Source organism: Engraulis encrasicolus, chromosome 1, assembly GCF_034702125.1.
Source record: "Engraulis encrasicolus isolate BLACKSEA-1 chromosome 1, IST_EnEncr_1.0, whole genome shotgun sequence".
In the NCBI taxonomy this organism is placed as follows: Eukaryota; Metazoa; Chordata; class Actinopteri; order Clupeiformes; family Engraulidae; genus Engraulis; species Engraulis encrasicolus.
Genome location: NC_085857.1, coordinates 3,622,421 through 3,639,305, shown reverse-complemented (window position 1 = coordinate 3,639,305; position 16,885 = coordinate 3,622,421). Strand labels below are relative to the sequence as shown.

Genomic DNA, 16,885 nt, shown 5'->3' with positions numbered 1-16,885 from the left:
AAAAAGACACGTGACTCAAAGTAAAAGAGCTGCGCTGTTGGTTAGCAGGGTCGGCAGCTACGACCTTCTATTGGTCACGTTGGATTAATTTATGCATACCGTAGGCCTATACAGTAGGTCCGTATAATTATGCAAAAATTATTATTACTAATATACCTAGGTTGATTTTACTTTGTATATTCACATCATTATAGACTGCACTGTGATGGGGCTTCAGCATGCATGATGTGAATTTATTGATAAAATGAAAATGAATGAAATGAAAATGAATTTTTTAAATGCTTTTAATATCACACCAAACAATGTACACACACTTAGACAGGAACCGTGCATTTCATATACATAATTTAAAACTACACACATACCCTGCAAACAATATACTCTAGGCTATATGCAGTGATGTACAGTAGCCTACTCAGGTCACAAATGTACAACTCAGAAACAAACACGCATCTCTCTCCCAAGCGGCGTTTCCGATTGTCTCCCACGTCCTAACACTGGCCGTCAGAGCATTGAAGAAATCTTAATACTCAACAGCACTCAAATTTTGCCAAGTCGAACAGGTGAGGTCAGGCATAAACGCGTTGTCCTGACCGTCTGTTAAGACAATGCGATGCGACACAGAAAAGACGGGCGGCTCTCCGTGCATAGTGACTAAAAGTTAGCATCAACTTTGAAAAAGGGTCAAGTCACCATCAGAAGAAAACGGCCGTCTTGTTAAACATGTGTTTGAGTGAAACGGTAGACGGTAGGGACTTTGCGAGGCTATTTATTTAATGCCTACATATAACGTGACCCAAAATGTCTCTAAGCTGCACGTTGCAATATAGCCAAGTATTCGAGAAAACCTGATGCAGCCAGAGTCCAACAACTTCAATGCACCAGAAGTGAATTCGCCTTCTAGTTGGGTGTGTGCGTCACGTGTATTTAATAGAATATATGCGCATGTACAATTACAATACAGCTACCTTATTACCTGGAATATTTTTGAGGGCTGATATTACAAAAAGCTAGTAGGTAATTTTACTTTTCTTTTCTCTACCTACCATTCAACCATGAGTGGTTGGCTCTGTCCACACACCAGTTTGAACTAAATAACTAAGAATTTATTTTTATTTTTTTTTTGGGGGGGGGGGATGAAGAAAGGGGAAAATAAGATGTAAAAAAAAAAAACCAATTTGGCAAAAAATAAATCAGAAAAAAACTGAATGAGGAAAAATAAAACGGATTTCATAGGCCCCTACGACAGGTTAGGTTTGGGAAGGGCACAATTCATAAAACTCAGAAACATACAATGCTTTTTCAAAAAAAAGGGTTCTATGTTCCCCGCTGCATCCAAGTAGACTGCTGCCACATTGCTAAGAGCAGGTTGTTATTACACCTCTGACAGGTTAGGTTTAAGGATAGTTTTAGTCAGGGCACATACAAAAATGGATTTGAGTAAAAGTTGTCAATTCATAGTAAATACGTGGTAAATATGAAAGTAAGAGGAAAAATAGTACAGGTACAGCATTTTAGTGCAGACTATACAGGTATGTACAATATTATAAAGTAAACATTGCTGTTGATTATGTTCTTCAGCCGCCAATCATGCCAGCAGGGTCTACTGAAGGTCTCTGGTCACTGCTTCCTCGTCATACTGCAACAGGCACTCAGTCTCACTTCTGGGAGCTGTAGAAATAACAAATAAATAAATACTTCGTCATGCACCTCATATTGACATAGCAAATATATCAATAAGCAAGACATATTGAGCCCAACAGGGATAATCTTACACTATATCAGTTTTCTGTGGTCTCTTGTAAGATTGCCCATCACCATCCTGCAGGACACTACCGTCTCCCTGCCAGGATCTGTAGGATGTAAGAAAATAAATCAAAACATAGCAATGCACAGCATTGACAACTTATCTATAAAGTAGCACAAGTCATATTGACAATGTAGGACAGGGGTGGGGAACCTATGTCTCTAGGGCCGTTTGCGACCCTTGAGGCTGTTTTATCCGGCCCCCGATATAATTTTAATGCAATTCCATCTTCACATGAAATATGACATATTTTGTAAAGGAATCTTAGAAAATACATTAGCAATACAATTAAGTTATATTCAGGGAACCTGAAGTTGGCGTTTGTTTAAATGTGGCTGCCTTCAATATAGGCCTAAAGTGAAAGGGAAAATCCTGGTTTGTGTTCATAGTACGGCCCTTGGAGGACTTTTATGGCCCCTCGGATGAATTTGAAGTGGCCATTCGAATGAGAAAGGTTCCCCAACCCTGACGTAGGCTATAGGTTAAGCTTACCCTCTTTCACTCTACTGTGCCCATTTCGGGTTGACCTCCACACGCGTCTGTAGCACAGCACACAGGATTGCAGGACACAGCATCCTGCAGGACACTGCAAAAAACAAGGGGAACGAATAAATGACCTGTCCAGTTCTATAAAAAAGAAAAGAAATTTGATGCAGTGCCAGAGCTGTGGTAAAAGTAACCTTGGTTGTATCATCTAGGACTAGGGTGTGTGTGAGTGTGTGGTAAATCCAGTGTTCACATTATTCAGATATGAGAATTAATTCATTAATTTTAACTGATATCACCACATACCGATATCAGTGCCATTTCACCCTGCCAAGACACTGGACCTTCTATGATCAGGGCGTCCTCGTCATACTGCAGCAGGCACCCTGTTGTTTCTACAGCTCCTAGAAGAGAGACAAATAAATTAAATACTTCGCCATGCATCTCATATTGACATAGCTAATGTATCAATGAGCAAGTCATATTGGTCACAAAGAAGTTAATCTTACATTCTTTCAGTCTTCTATGGCAAGACTGCTCCTCATAAGAGCTGTTAGGCCTTCAAGTGACTCGTCTTCGCCATATTATGAGACAGCAGCCTGTGAAAACATGGTAAACAGAATAACCCATTAACCTTGGGTCCTAATATAATACATGGACATAAACTAGCCTACATTATTTATACAATGTCAGTAGACCTCCACGTGAAACAATAAGAAACAGTGACCATGCATAATTTCAATTTCTTGAAGAGGCCAGCTACACTTATTTGTGCAACAAGTTCTGTTTTGAGGACCCATACGTTTTGAGGACCCATACGTTTTAGACATGCTGCCTACTGTTGCAAATGCCAGGGTATTTCACATTGATTTCGGGGTGGCGTGCTCTATTGCAACACTTATTTGTGCAACAAGTGGTGTTTTGAGGACCCATACTTTTTAAGGACAGGTTGCCTACTGTTGCAAATGCCAGGGTATTTCACATTGATTTCCAAACTATTTCTTTCCTAACTACAGGGACGTTAGTCGAGTAATGACGCTACGACCAAGCTACTAGGGAATGTAATTAAACTAGTCGCTTCGCTACTGCCCAGCACTGAAAACCAACATACCCAGACGGCACACCAATCTTGCCAACGTCGCCTAGATGCATTTTTGCCGCTGTAAAATACATTGGCAAGACGTCCAAGCGTTAGTTCATCAGCGAAATGCCGGGCAGACGTGAAAAATGAGCAGGGCCCAGCAACTAGTTGATGAGCTAACGCAATAGCATGCTAACGTAGCCTTTGTCAATCTTAAGCGCTGGGAGATGGTCACTCCCATGTAAGATCACTCCCGGACGTGTAGTCCCAGGTGATTCTATCAATCCCAGGCGTTCTATCCCACCCGATTACATTTCTCGTATTATCATACACTACCACATACAAGCAATTCAGGGTTAGGTTTAGGGTTAAGGTAAGGGTTAGGTTTAGGGTACGTAACAAAAAAACTAACATCAAAAAGATAACTAGCTCGGTGGGCTCGATAGTCTGGCTAGTGGGAGCGAACCGACTGGGGATCGAACCGCGCTGGGAGCGACAAACTGGGAATCATCTTTAGGCAGGGGAAAGGCAATTGAGAACGAGCAATGTCAAACAACTTTCCATCAACAAGTATACTTAACATATTCACCGTTTCACTACTGCATTTTGTCATTACGATGCTCGCAAGTTGTCAGAATTTACTAGCGTACAGCAGCAACAAGAGTAGTCACATTCATTGAGGGGACTTGTGCTACAACTTAGCAATGGCGGATCTGTGTTCAGAGGAGCTATCATAGCCTTTCTACCTACTCTATAAATCCTCTCTGGAGCTATTCAATCGCTCTTGAGTACTGAAACTTTAAACCACAGTTGAGTAAAATTTACTTACATGTATGTGAAGCCCATTTTCCGTTGGTATGTGAGGAACTTTCCCCCATATCGCCAAGAAACTTGTAACAGTGAAACCACACAGACAGCGCGTGGTGTTCTTCTTCTTCTTCTTCTTCTTATGGGATTTTAATGGCGGACTGGACGCCTACAGGCGTATTGCCGCCACCTACGGGATAATAGAGCTCACTACAGTATATGGGCCTCATATTCTGGCATAGAGGCCAGAGGATTTTAAAAACTTGAGAAGACTGGTGGTAACTTTATAGTCCTTCAATTGTAACAGGACGGGGATAGAAACAGTGGTAACACCAAGTTCGGAAAGATCACTGAAAAGTACACGCCTAAACTGTCTATACTTTACACACACTATTAAGACATGGGAAACTGTCTCAGGTACTCTACACACGTCACACAGCCCATCTTGATGTTTATGAATCAAGTGTAAATTAGAATTCAGGGCACAATGCCCTAATCTGAGACGTGTTATCACAACCTGCTGAGACCTAACTCCAGATACTGTACAGTGGGTACTTATAGACGGCTGAATTGCATACAAATGTCTCCCCTTTACCTCTTTGTCCCACTGGAGCTGCCATGACTGGAACACTTTTTCCATAAGTCTACTCCTTAATTCGGTTCGACCAGGCCTGACTAGCAAGGAAACCTCGTTGCTCTCTAGGCTTTCTTTGGCACAGTGGTCAACAAGCTCGTTTCCCTCGACCCCCATGTGAGCTGGAACCCACAGGAATGAAATGTAGTAGCCTCTTCTGTAAAGGTCATACAGCAGAAGGAGAATATCAGAGATTAAATCAGGACGAGCATTAGAAGAGAGAACTTTAAGGCAGTGAAGAACTGATAGGGAGTCAGAGCAGATTAATACATTTTTAGATTGGTCCTCTGCTACCCATTGCAGGGCTTTTAAAATGCCCATAGCCTCTGCAGTAAATACAGACATATTATCACTTATTCTGAATCCTTTTTTATAATTAATCAATGGGATACAGAAAGCGCAACTAGCTCTACCAGAACCCGGGTCTTTGGATCCATCAGTGAAAATGTGTAGATAGGAGTTCCAGTTAAGCTGGATGTACTCCACAACAGAATCACAAGAGAATTCTACCTCTTCGTCATGTTTGAACTCATGCAACCCAAGATCGACTTGTACAGAGGGGAGGAGCCAGGAAGGGACTGGTCCCCAATGAGAGCTCTGGACTGGGTCCAAGTCAACTAAATTAAAGTCCTTGGCATGCTCCATACACTGGTTTATGAACGGCTGGTTATGTGCCTGCTGAGGGCCAAACTCATAACAGTCCATAAGGATATGACTAGTAGGGCATATAGACACTTTTTCCCTAAGTCTATTCCAGTAGTGTAACGCAAGTTGAGTCCTTCTTAATTTTAAAGGCTTCTCTCCCGTTTCGACCAATAGGGCAGGGATTGATGTGGAGGAGAATGCACCGCAGCAGACTCTAAGGGCCTTTGACTGTATGACATCAAGCTTTTTTAAACAGGATGTTGCAGCTGCACCATACGCCTGACACCCATAATCAAAGAAGGACCTGATCATAGCTTGATATATGGTTAACAAGGTGCCCTTATCCGCCCCCCAAGAGAACCCAGTCAAACATCTCAAGACATTTATCACCTTGCCAGTTTTAGCAATTATACTAGAAATATGTTTGTTCCAATTAAGCTTGCTATCGAACCACATACCTAGGTATTTGAAACATTCGACCTTCTCTATGGGGAACCCATAAAGAGACAAAGATACATCACATTTCCTTCTGCGACTAAACACCACAAATTTAGATTTGGCCACAGATATCTTAAATCCCCATTTCCTAGACCAATTTTCTACAATTTTCAGTTCATGATTTAATTTATTCGAAATAAAAGGGATATTCCTGCCCTTGACCCATAGGGCCCCATCATCTGCGTACAGGGATCTCCCAGTCCCAGGGGATAGCTCTAGAAATATATCATTGATCATGACGTTGAAGAGAATTGGGCTAATTACACTGCCTTGCGGAGTGCCGTTCTCTATGTATGCTTCACCTGAGAAGGCTTGCCCTACTTTAACTTGAATAGTGCGACCTTCCAAGAAATTCCTAATCCATTCAAGAATACGTCCGCTAACACCATGGCTTGAGAGTTTTAGGAGGAGGCCATCTCTCCACATCATATCATAGGCCTTCTCAATATCTAAAAATACAGCAACAAGGGACTCCTTATTAGCAAACGCTCTCCTGATTTCATAGTCAAGGGCAACTACATTGTCCATGGTACTCCTTCCCTTCCTGAACCCGCTCTGGTAGTCTACCAATGCCCCTTTAGTTTCTAAAAAATGGACCAATCTGTCCGTCACCATTCGTTCCATAAGCTTACATATCACAGAGGTAAGGGCTATGGGCCTATATGAGGAAGGGGAGCTAGGATCCTTCCCGGGTTTCAACACCGGAACAACAACCGCATGTTTCCATGCCTTTGGCAGCTGGCCTTGCCTCCAGCTTTCATTCATTAAACTAAGCATTTCATCCAGGAGGACGTCAGACACATGATGAAACATTTCATAATGGAGGTTGTCCATTCCAGGGGCTGACTTCCTGCCTGCATCTATAGCCCGCTTTAATTCATCAATAGAAAAGAAAACATTAACAACATCACATGCTGGATCTAGGGGGGACATAGACCGACTCACAAACTGCTCCCTCAGGTCCCTGCTTTCCTCATCCAAATTGTCTGAACTGTGCACCTTCCTATATGTGTCCACTAAAAGATTTGCCTTTTCTGCAGGGGTCACAGCAGTCCTATTCTCATCTACAAGCACAGGGACAGTCGCCTTCCTACTTACCCCATTCATCCTCCTTACAGTAGACCATAGTTGAGACACTGGAGTGTCACCTGACAATGAAGCACAATACTCTCTCCAACTACTTTTCTTAGCAGATTTGACTACTTTCCTGGCCAATGCTCTACAGAATTTATAACGCACAAGATTATCAACAGTGGGAAACCGCCTCAACACTCTAAAGGCTTTATTTCTATTCCTAATTGCCTCATCACATTCCTTATTCCACCAGGGAACCGCTTTCTTCTTTTGGCCTGTGCCTTTCCTGGGAATAGCTGCCGCCGCCGCTGCAGAAATTACACTACAAAGACCACTATTCCACTCATCTACAGAGCTATCTTGGATGCCTGGTAAGAGATCATCACAGAAGGTTTCAAACTTTTCCCAATCTGCTTTCAAAAAATTAAATCGTCCTTCTATCCTATCCATCTCAGCCGGTAGCCTCAGCCCAAAAGTGCCTACAGTTGGGAAATGGTCGCTACCCAAGTTAAAAGGGTCAAGCACCTCCCATTGACTCTTACCTGCCAACTCGCCAGAGACTATCATTAAGTCCAAACATGAAGGGGTTAGGGAACCAAGTTGCACTCTAGTAGGATGCCCATCATTAATACATACCAAGTTAAAATCATGCATAATCTCCTCAACAACTTCTCCATTGCCATCAGTCCTACTGCTACCCCATAAAACATTATGTGCATTAAAATCTCCTGTCCAAATAACCGGGGGGCGTACCTGCCTCATAATATCCTCAAGCTCCACTGCACTCAAACGTAGACATGGGTTATAAAAATTAAGCAGGGAAATCCTCCCAGTGGTGCTCCAAATTTCTATCACTATTAGTTCTAGGTTCGACTCTATTGGCACCACCTTATACTCGACACCAGACTTAATAAATGTACAACAACCCCCCCCTGCCCTATCACTTCTATCTTTACGCACCGACATATACCCCGGTAAAACAAAGTCCAAAGCGGGCTTTAGCCAAGTCTCCTGGACACAAATAACATGATAGCTTATTTCACTAGCAGTAACAAACCTTTTGAATTCCTGACCATTACCAATCAGACTGCGAGCATTCCACTGCAGGAGATTAAAGGCCATCTACCCCTCCGCTCCCCCCACACTACTCTGGGAACCCGTAACACGACCCTCTCGCTCTTTGAGGAAATTAAACAAGGATTCAGGAGATACACTGACTTGCAAATATTTACCTGCCGCCGCGGATACAAGCTTTATTACATCAGACCTATTTGCCACCTTGGAGAATTTTGAACCTGAAATCACATCTGAAATAAATGCCAGAAAATCCACCTTCTTAATAATGAAGCTGTCGCTCGGAGGGGAAATAGCTTGCGCTCTAGGTGCCAACACCTGCTGGGACTGGGAGTAACCAACATTTTTCACTCTTCTCAACGCTTCAGCATAAGACACATTTTCGTTTGTCCTCACTTTTTGGACTTCCAAAGCGCTCGCATATACCCGACAGCCCTTGTAACCAGCACTATGATTCCCCCCGCAATTTGGGCAGCATAAGGCCGCATTGCAATCCTCATAATTGTGGTCTCCCCCACATTTCCCACACTTTCTTTTTGCTCTACACACTGCCGCAACATGCCCGTATCTATGACAATTGAAACACCGCAGAGGAGGTCTAATGTAAGGTTTCACTTGAAAGCTCAAATAACCAAGTCCAATGCGTCTAGGAATAGTCTCGGTGTCAAATGTCAACAGCACTGTTTGACTGGGTACTTTCTCATTGTCTCTAGTAATTTGGAAACGCTTCACTTCGCAAACCTTTGACCCTTTAACGTTGGCCAGGATGTCTTCATCAGAAATCTCGGTAGGCACTCCATAAACTACACCTTTAGCCCTTGAGCCTGTCCCTGGTACAAACACCTCCACATCACATTTATTTAGAGAAGTTAAAGCAAGAGCCCGATCCTGTTGTTTTTTAGAGTTGCACACTACGAGGATTCTGCCATTAGCAAGAGTTTTCGCATGTTGGAAATGTCCTATTTCTTTCGCCAAACAGTCAACCAGTTGCAGTGAGTTCAAACCCTTAGTGTTACCTTTCAATTTCACAATTACAGCAATTTCTGTCTTCCTTGTTTTAGTTTGCTGAGACTCCCCATCACTCCCTGTGCTCGATTTACTATGTCTCTCTCTGCCCCGCTTCGCCTGTCTATTAGGACCCACAACAGTAAACTCTTCTCCTGCACTATCCATACTGTCTGAGAACCCCATACTGTCCTCCCCAGCCCAAGAACGCATCAGGCTACCACGAAATATCGTGGTTTAGCCTTGTTTGGTGTTACCACTGTTCTTTCCACTGAGAACAACCAACGCACAAGCCAAAAACGCTGCCACCGTCTCGCACCAACAGCACGTCGCACCCGCTTCCGCCCTTCGCGTGGTGTTGTTCAGATAGGTCGGTGTTGTTGACCGCGGTAGATGGCTTCTTTGTGGCTTGTGTGTGGAATTCGCATTGTGCGAATTAGTTGTACTGCCACCTAAAGGCTTGGTGTAGAACTAATTTAACCAGAGACAGTCTGTTTTGAACTTCCTTGAACAATCCTTGCTAGTTCAGAATAATTTAAAAACCAGAGTGGCCAAGCACATTGATGTTTTCCTCAAAAGCAGGGGTGAGGAACCTTTTTAATTCAAAGGGTCACTTCAAAATGTAGGCTATGTCCAAGAAAGATCATTCAGATGTTTCTATTCTGATTTCTATTCGGTTCATTTAAATGTTAGCACCGAATTGTTTGATCAACTTCATTTCTGAACTTATAGTATCATAATAAAATGTACTGACAGCAGAGCTGTGGCTAGAAGAAAGGTTTAATGCAGGGGTGGGGAACCTTTTTCATTCGAAGGGCCACTTCAAATTCCTACCATGGTCATAAAATCCTCCGGGGGCCGTACTATGAACACAAATCAGGATTTCCCCATGAAATTTAGGCATATATAGACACCATTAGGCCTATATAGACATATAGACACCTTTAAAGGTAGACACATTTAAAACAGTCCCCACCTTTTCTAGGTCCCCTGAATATAGGCCTAACTTAATTGCATTGGAAATGTAATTTCTAAGATTCCTTTAGGCCTGCAAAATATGTCATAGGCCTATTTCATGTGAAGTTGCAAAACATTATAATGATATCAGGGGCCGGATAAAACGGCCTCAAGGGCCCTCGAGACATAGGTTCACTACCCCTGGTTTAATGGTTAGTGATTCTGAAAAACACCACTGGGCAGCGTGAACAAACATACACACAGACACACACACACACACACATTTTAGTGTGTCAAAAAATGCCCTAGGGCCCCCAACAATCCCGTTGCCTAGGGACCCCAAAATCCTAGAAACAGGCCTGCCGACCCCCCACTCCCTCCCACCCACCTGACCTCACCCCACCCCACCCCACTTGAAATTGACTGTAGCAGCTCCCGACCTGATCACTGGCATTTACATATTAAAGGCTCTCCTAAGAAGGGGATGGGAGGGGGGCATGGGGGAGCCGCAAATGCTGTGGCTTGAGGTATGAGGCAGTTTAAGGTGCAAAACTCATCCACATATTCCTCTTTTCATGCAGTGCAACTTGCAATTTCCCAAAACAGAATGGCATTTTTCATTGCTTTCATCAGATATCAAATGCTTTGTACATGTCTCAAATGTTTAGTACATCTCTGCAGATGGATATGTACAAATACCCTTCAGTTGACACATTCAGCATAGATTTAGCACATTTTCCAAATAAATTGACCTTGCTTATCTAAACGAATTAGACAATTCTCAGTCTAATGGTTGCCCTCTCCAAAACACGTCAGCATTATTTCATTGTGTAAGTCATCATATGCAAAGTGGTCTACGCAATTCCCAAAACAGTCAAGGACATCATATTTTAAGAATTTCATTACATAGTAAATGTTCAACAGGTCAGATGGTATTGTAACTTTACTAGTTAGTAGAAAATAATTTTACAACCGTGTATACTACAGTTTCCTCTGTTATTTGGCTAATTTCATGATATTTTTTCAAACGACATTCTGTTTTAAACAATTGCTAGTTGCTTTGGCATTTGTCCATGTTATTTTGTGAATGTTATCTCTGTTTTGAGAAATGAGCCAAACCCATGAGAAACCTGTGATATATGGGCATTACTTTCTGTATATGAATTTACAGTAAAGAAAGTTACTGATAAATGTCCTTGGTAAATTATCTGTGTTGTCAAACTTCAATGGTTTCACTCACTTTTTCATTTTTATACATAGTCGAAATCTGTTAGCTGAACGTAGATAAAACACCTAACCATTTTGACTGGCAGTGCTTACACAATGGCAAAGGGACAATTTATTTTGGGGGTACTGATGATATATGTAGGGAAGAAATTTAGTTTTGACACATGGGTAAACTGTTTTTGGGGTGATATGAGCGAGTGATGAGGATCCATGTAGTTATGCTGAACCATCCAGTTTATTTTGACAGAAGGACTAAATGAATGCAAATGAGCCAAAGCAATTGAGAAGGATCTATGCCATTTTGATGGTACTGACTATTTATATGTGAGACGGTTTAGTGCTGATGCAAGAATGAGGTGTTTTGGGAGGTATATGACATTTTGCTAGTTATCTGAACTGTTGTGCAGAAGTGTAAGAATGTTTGGCCAAATGACCCAATGGTTATAGGAATGTCATCTCAGTTTCAAGAAATGAGCCAAACCAATCGAGAAAAATTCAACCATTATCTGGTTGCAGTCATATGATACGTCATGATCACATGGGACATTCACAAGTTCATTGATGACTTATATGAAGAAAATGTGCTGACATGTTTTCAGGACAACCATTACACTGAAAATCAACCAATTGGGATAGATCAGCAAGGTACATTCATTTGAAAATTCTACTAAATGTAAGCTGATTGTGTTAACTGTAGGATACTTGTTCATAGCCATTTGCAAGGATGTACTAAATGATTGAGACATGTACAAAAGCATTTGAAATTTGATGAAAGCAATGATAAATGCCATTCTGTTGTGAGGAACTGCAAATTAGTTTTGGGATTTGTCCATGTTTTGAGAATGACATCTCGGTTTCAAGAAATGAGCCAAACCAATGGAGAAAAACTGTAACACACTGTCCGCCAAACTGTGCTATCTGTCTTTGCTGCTGATATCTTCATGCAAGTTGCTATTTACCTGTGGTGATTTTGGAGGCTGACAGCCCTTGGGAAGAAGCTGTCTGTCCCTGTTTGTCTTGGCTGTTAGCACTGTAAGGTGTGACCCCCTCACCCCTCACCCCACACACGGCCCCTAACAGCCTCATTACCATAACAAAATGAGTGATTAGTGTATTAGGTAAAAGCCGACGGGTCAAATGACCCCTCTCTGGTACTTCTAGGTAGGCAGAAAAATCCTGGTAGTTCTAGTGTTAAGAAGGATGATGATACAGCAGGAGCATCTTCAACACTTTCCTCATTGCACACAATATAAGATAGCATTAACAATTCCATTTGAAAGATATAGGCCTACCCCTAAATCTATCTATATTCATTTTTTCTTAATGCCTAACAGGTATTGTTATTTGTCTGGTTGCTATTATGCATTTCGGGGCTGGATAACATAGCTCTTCTTAAGTGTCGTTCTGAGGCACTAGAAGTACATTCACCGACAGCTATATTGTGTGCAATGAAGAAAGTGGTGAAGATGCTTTCTTTGTTCCTCACAGCCAGGCCCCTGACAGCTTCTGCTAGGCCCAGGACAAAGTAATCTGAAACGGCCCCCTACCGAATACATACAACGTAATGGGGACCCAATTGTGGGCCCCCTGTCTCTCCGGTCCCGGGACGGGACAACATACCCATTTGTATCCCCCTGTCGGCAGGCCTGCTCACAGCATTGATAGCTGACTGAATCAACATCAATCTGAAAAAAAGTGTCAAAAGTAGGTGCCAAGGGCAACATGGTCCAAAAAAAAAATATTAATGTAAGTATAATAAGGGAAAGGCACATTGAATTTCAATGAAAAGAGATGCTGAGGCCATGAACAATTTTGTATAGTAAGTGTACAAAATTGTCCACCCACCCCCAATGTCAAGTGTTCTGGCCTTGGTAGTGCATGAAACGCCTTGTGTTTGGATACTCGTGGCGTTTCACACACTACCAAGGCTAGAACTCTTGACGTTGGGAAATGGTGGGAGACACATTCAAATACATTCAGACTATATACCCTTACATAAGTTCCACACCCTTCAAAAATGACCCTAGCGTGGGGAATCTCTCTCTCTCTTTCTCTCTCTCTCTTTTACGCACAAAGTTGACAGGTAGCCTGTGATGATCAGCAGGGGGGAATAGACGCTTGATGCGACATGTGTAGATTCAGCATGTAGAAATGCTTCGCAAGTTTTTGTTTTTTAACTTCCATTCCGCCGTGGTATATGGCCAAAGGAAAGTTAAATAATCACAGCGTCGGTAGGCTACCAAACGAAGATTCTAGGCGCATCAAGTTGGACGCCCGCACAGCAACATTCTATCTTGATAGAACGTGGTTCCTACAACTTTACAAACAATAATAGATTAAAAAATACCCCACCATAACGGCAGATAAGCGGTATAACGGCCTTTGAGGTCGACCGGTTATAGAAATTAATGGCTTGGCGGAGGCAACTTTGTCTCCGCGCTGCGCGCGTCGCCAAAGTTCGGAGCCGCCGCCTCGCCCCCATCTCCTCACCCTCTCTGCCCATCCCCCACCCTCATCCTCATCTCACCCTCTCTGCCCATCCCCATTCCATCCTCACTTCAACCTGGTTTGTGAGGTAACACAAAACCCGTCCTTCCTTATCTACAGGCAGTATCTCTTAGCTAGCGGTCAGGCCGATGGGCATTTTCCAATCTCATTTCAGCACAACACACACACGCTCATTCCTTAGAGGAGCCGTAAATTCATATCAGTTGAAGGCATCGCGGGACCCTGAACTGCAACAGGAGGCTGACAGAAGCATTCAATTATCCTGGCGAGAAAATCTTTAGTGTCCATTACAGACAGGATGAATGGCCTCACTCCTCTGCTGCCTTCCTTTCAGACAAGAAATCTTTTACAGGAGATAGTGTATGTTTGTATGTTTGTATGTGTGTGTGTATGTGTGTGTGTGTGTGTGTGTGTGTGTGTGTGTGTGTGTGTGTGTGTGTGTGTATGTGCACGTGTGTGTGTGAGTGTGTGTGTGAGGGAGTGAGTGAGTGAGTGAGTGAGTGAGTGAGAGGGGGGTGGGGGAGAGAGAGAGGGAGAGAGAGAGAGAACTCTATGTGATGTGCTGAGTGTGTGTGTGTGTGCGTGCATGTGTGTGTGCGTGTGTATGTGTGATTTTCAGATAGTGCTTTACGCCATATGGGCATGTCTTTTAGACACAAATACACATGCAAAACATGTCTTCACTGACAGGTTAGGGCAGGGGTGGGGAACCTCTGTCTCGAGGGCCATTTGCGGCCCTTGAGGACATTTTATCCGGCCCCCGATATGATTTTAATGTTATGCAGCTTCACATGAAAGGACATATTTTGTACACAAACATTAGAAATGACATTTGCAATACAATTAAGTTATATTCAGGGATCCTAGAGAAGGTGGGGGACTGTTTTGAAGGTAGCTACTTTCATTATAGACCTAGAGTGCAGGGGGAAATCCTGGTTTATGTTCATAATACGGCCCTCAGAGGACTTTTACGGCCCTCGGATGAATTTGAAGTGGCCCCTCGAATGAAAAAGGTTCCCCACCCCTGGGTTAGGGTTAGGAATTGTTGTGGTTTGGGTTCTGTTTTTTAGATGCGTCCCACGCATCTCTATAAGAGGCTTTGGTGTCCGTCCGTCCGTCCGTCCGTCCGCCGTCCGTCCGTCCGCCCTCCCGTGATGCGTTTCTGAATTGTGATTCCCTCTTGTGATTCCCTCTTGTGTCCACAAGGTGGCAGTCGCTCAGTTTTGGCCTGGAGCTCATGCGTGCAAACGTCTACCATAATGGTTAGCAAACCGGCTACGCAGCTGATTGATTGCATTATCTGACACAACTGCAGAAGCACAGAAGTCTGTATGCATATTCCATCCATGTGTGCCATGAAATAGGAAGGCATGAGACATTTGCAGATAGCGTTTCCTATGTACACATCTATGGCCAAGAGACCGTGCTCTTTGCCAGTGATAAAAACATGGCGGCACTTCCTATTGATTTTCACATGAAAGTTTTGCTTAATTTAAAGTCCCTAAGCGACTATAAATGTTGTGGCTTCCATATATTGATGTAAAAGTGCCCCACGAAGTAATGAAGCACAACAAAGTTACTCCACATTACCATTTGACCACTCGTTTTTCTATGCTAACAGGGTAGCTAATGTAGCATTGTAAATGATCCAGGGAGAAAGGGGGAAATGTTGTGATTTCAGTCCGCCTGAGGCAACGATTTTTGTGGGGAAGATGACCTGCATCTCGGTGGCATTGAACCACGCCCCCGTGCCTTATTTGGCTCGCTCAGCACGTGCGTCCTCAGTCCAATCGCAATGCTCTATTTTCCCCAGACGTTTAATCGCATTTAAGTGAAAGTGCCATGTATACACATCGCAAAATAACTCTTAATCCGATCTATTTAAATCGCATTTATTAAATCGGACTTAAAAACATCATGTACACGTAGCCAATGTCTCATTGATTAGTTTATGGAACTTACGGTTTGTCTGTTACGGTCCACGAAGACAATATCCACGTGAAAACGCAAACGCCTGCAAACCACTGTTTTGACAGAAAGACAGTTCACCTGTCGCCTACTCTGTTTTCTTCCCAAAGCGGCATTTAAAAGTATTCCATGAAATCCAACATCAACGTCACTTCAAATAGGTGACAGCATCATGCACACACATGAAATAACACTTCAGTGAGGGGGGGACATCACTGCTCTCATATTAAAGTGAAAAGAGAATTTCACATTTTTGTTTATTTAATGTAGGCCTATGCAAAATTGCAAATAGCCTATACATTGAAATCTGTCCAGAAAGGGTTGTAATGTTTGCCTGTTTTTTTATGTTTGTAATTATAATTTTTTTTTAAATAAAAAATCGTGATTTAAAAAAAAAAAAAAGCCTAACAAAAATAGAGATTTTATGTTAAAAAAAAATGTGATATGGGATGGACCGATGGCCCCCCTAGCTAAATTCGCCTTAGGTCCCCACATTGCTAAATGTAGTGTAAGGGATTATTTTGAAAAGACAGTAACATGTAATCAGCAATGCATTACAGTTTTTCAGTAAATTGCCCAACACTGTTGAAATCCTATGGTACTTTTTCAAATCCAGGCTTATACAGTACATGGTAGGCTTATTGATAAATTGCCTTGACAGGTTATGAGGAGGCCAAGGGGGCGTTTGGGCAAAAAAGGTTCAGAACGGGCATAGACGGACGCATCTGTTGTCCGCCTGTCGGACTTGTTTGAGTATCATTCAACATTTTCTTGGTGAGTTTGCAGTCATTCACAAAACTACAATGCTAAAACAACTGTCATGTGGCCATGCCTTTTCAGATAAAAGGTTTAGGAGTTGTTGGTTTGGGCAGGGCATAGTTTTAACGTTTGCTTGGTTAGTTTGGAATTATTCACACAACTAACAGCGCTAAAACAGTTGTGCTAAAACAGTTCTGGGGTCCGTTTCTCGATTCTAACCGCCTTAAGACCGTCTTAAAGGGACAGTTTGGTCAATTTCAACATGCAGTTGTATTGCTCACGCTACCCTTGACTTGTCAGTACCTGGTGATGCCACATTTTTCGGCTCAGCCCTTTCCGAGATATGAGCAATTGT

At 42.7% G+C, this 16,885-nt stretch overlaps 1 long non-coding RNA gene across 4 annotated transcripts; it reads right to left on the bottom strand.

Annotated features, from left to right (window-relative positions):
• Window positions 1–1,163: 1,163 nt before the first annotated feature.
• Window positions 1,164–4,302, bottom strand: LOC134461333 (uncharacterized). 4 transcript variants are annotated; one of them, XR_010037532.1, is made up of 4 exons: window positions 4,204–4,302; window positions 2,803–2,892; window positions 1,776–2,697; window positions 1,164–1,671 (listed from the first exon to the last, which is right to left on the bottom strand). It is a non-coding gene; the product is annotated as an uncharacterized LOC134461333 (long non-coding RNA). The 4 variants fall into 4 exon arrangements; XR_010037468.1 differs by having other exon boundaries at window positions 1,164–1,853; window positions 2,300–2,697; XR_010037502.1 differs by having other exon boundaries at window positions 1,164–2,393; window positions 2,600–2,697.
• Window positions 4,303–16,885: the final 12,583 nt, after the last annotated feature.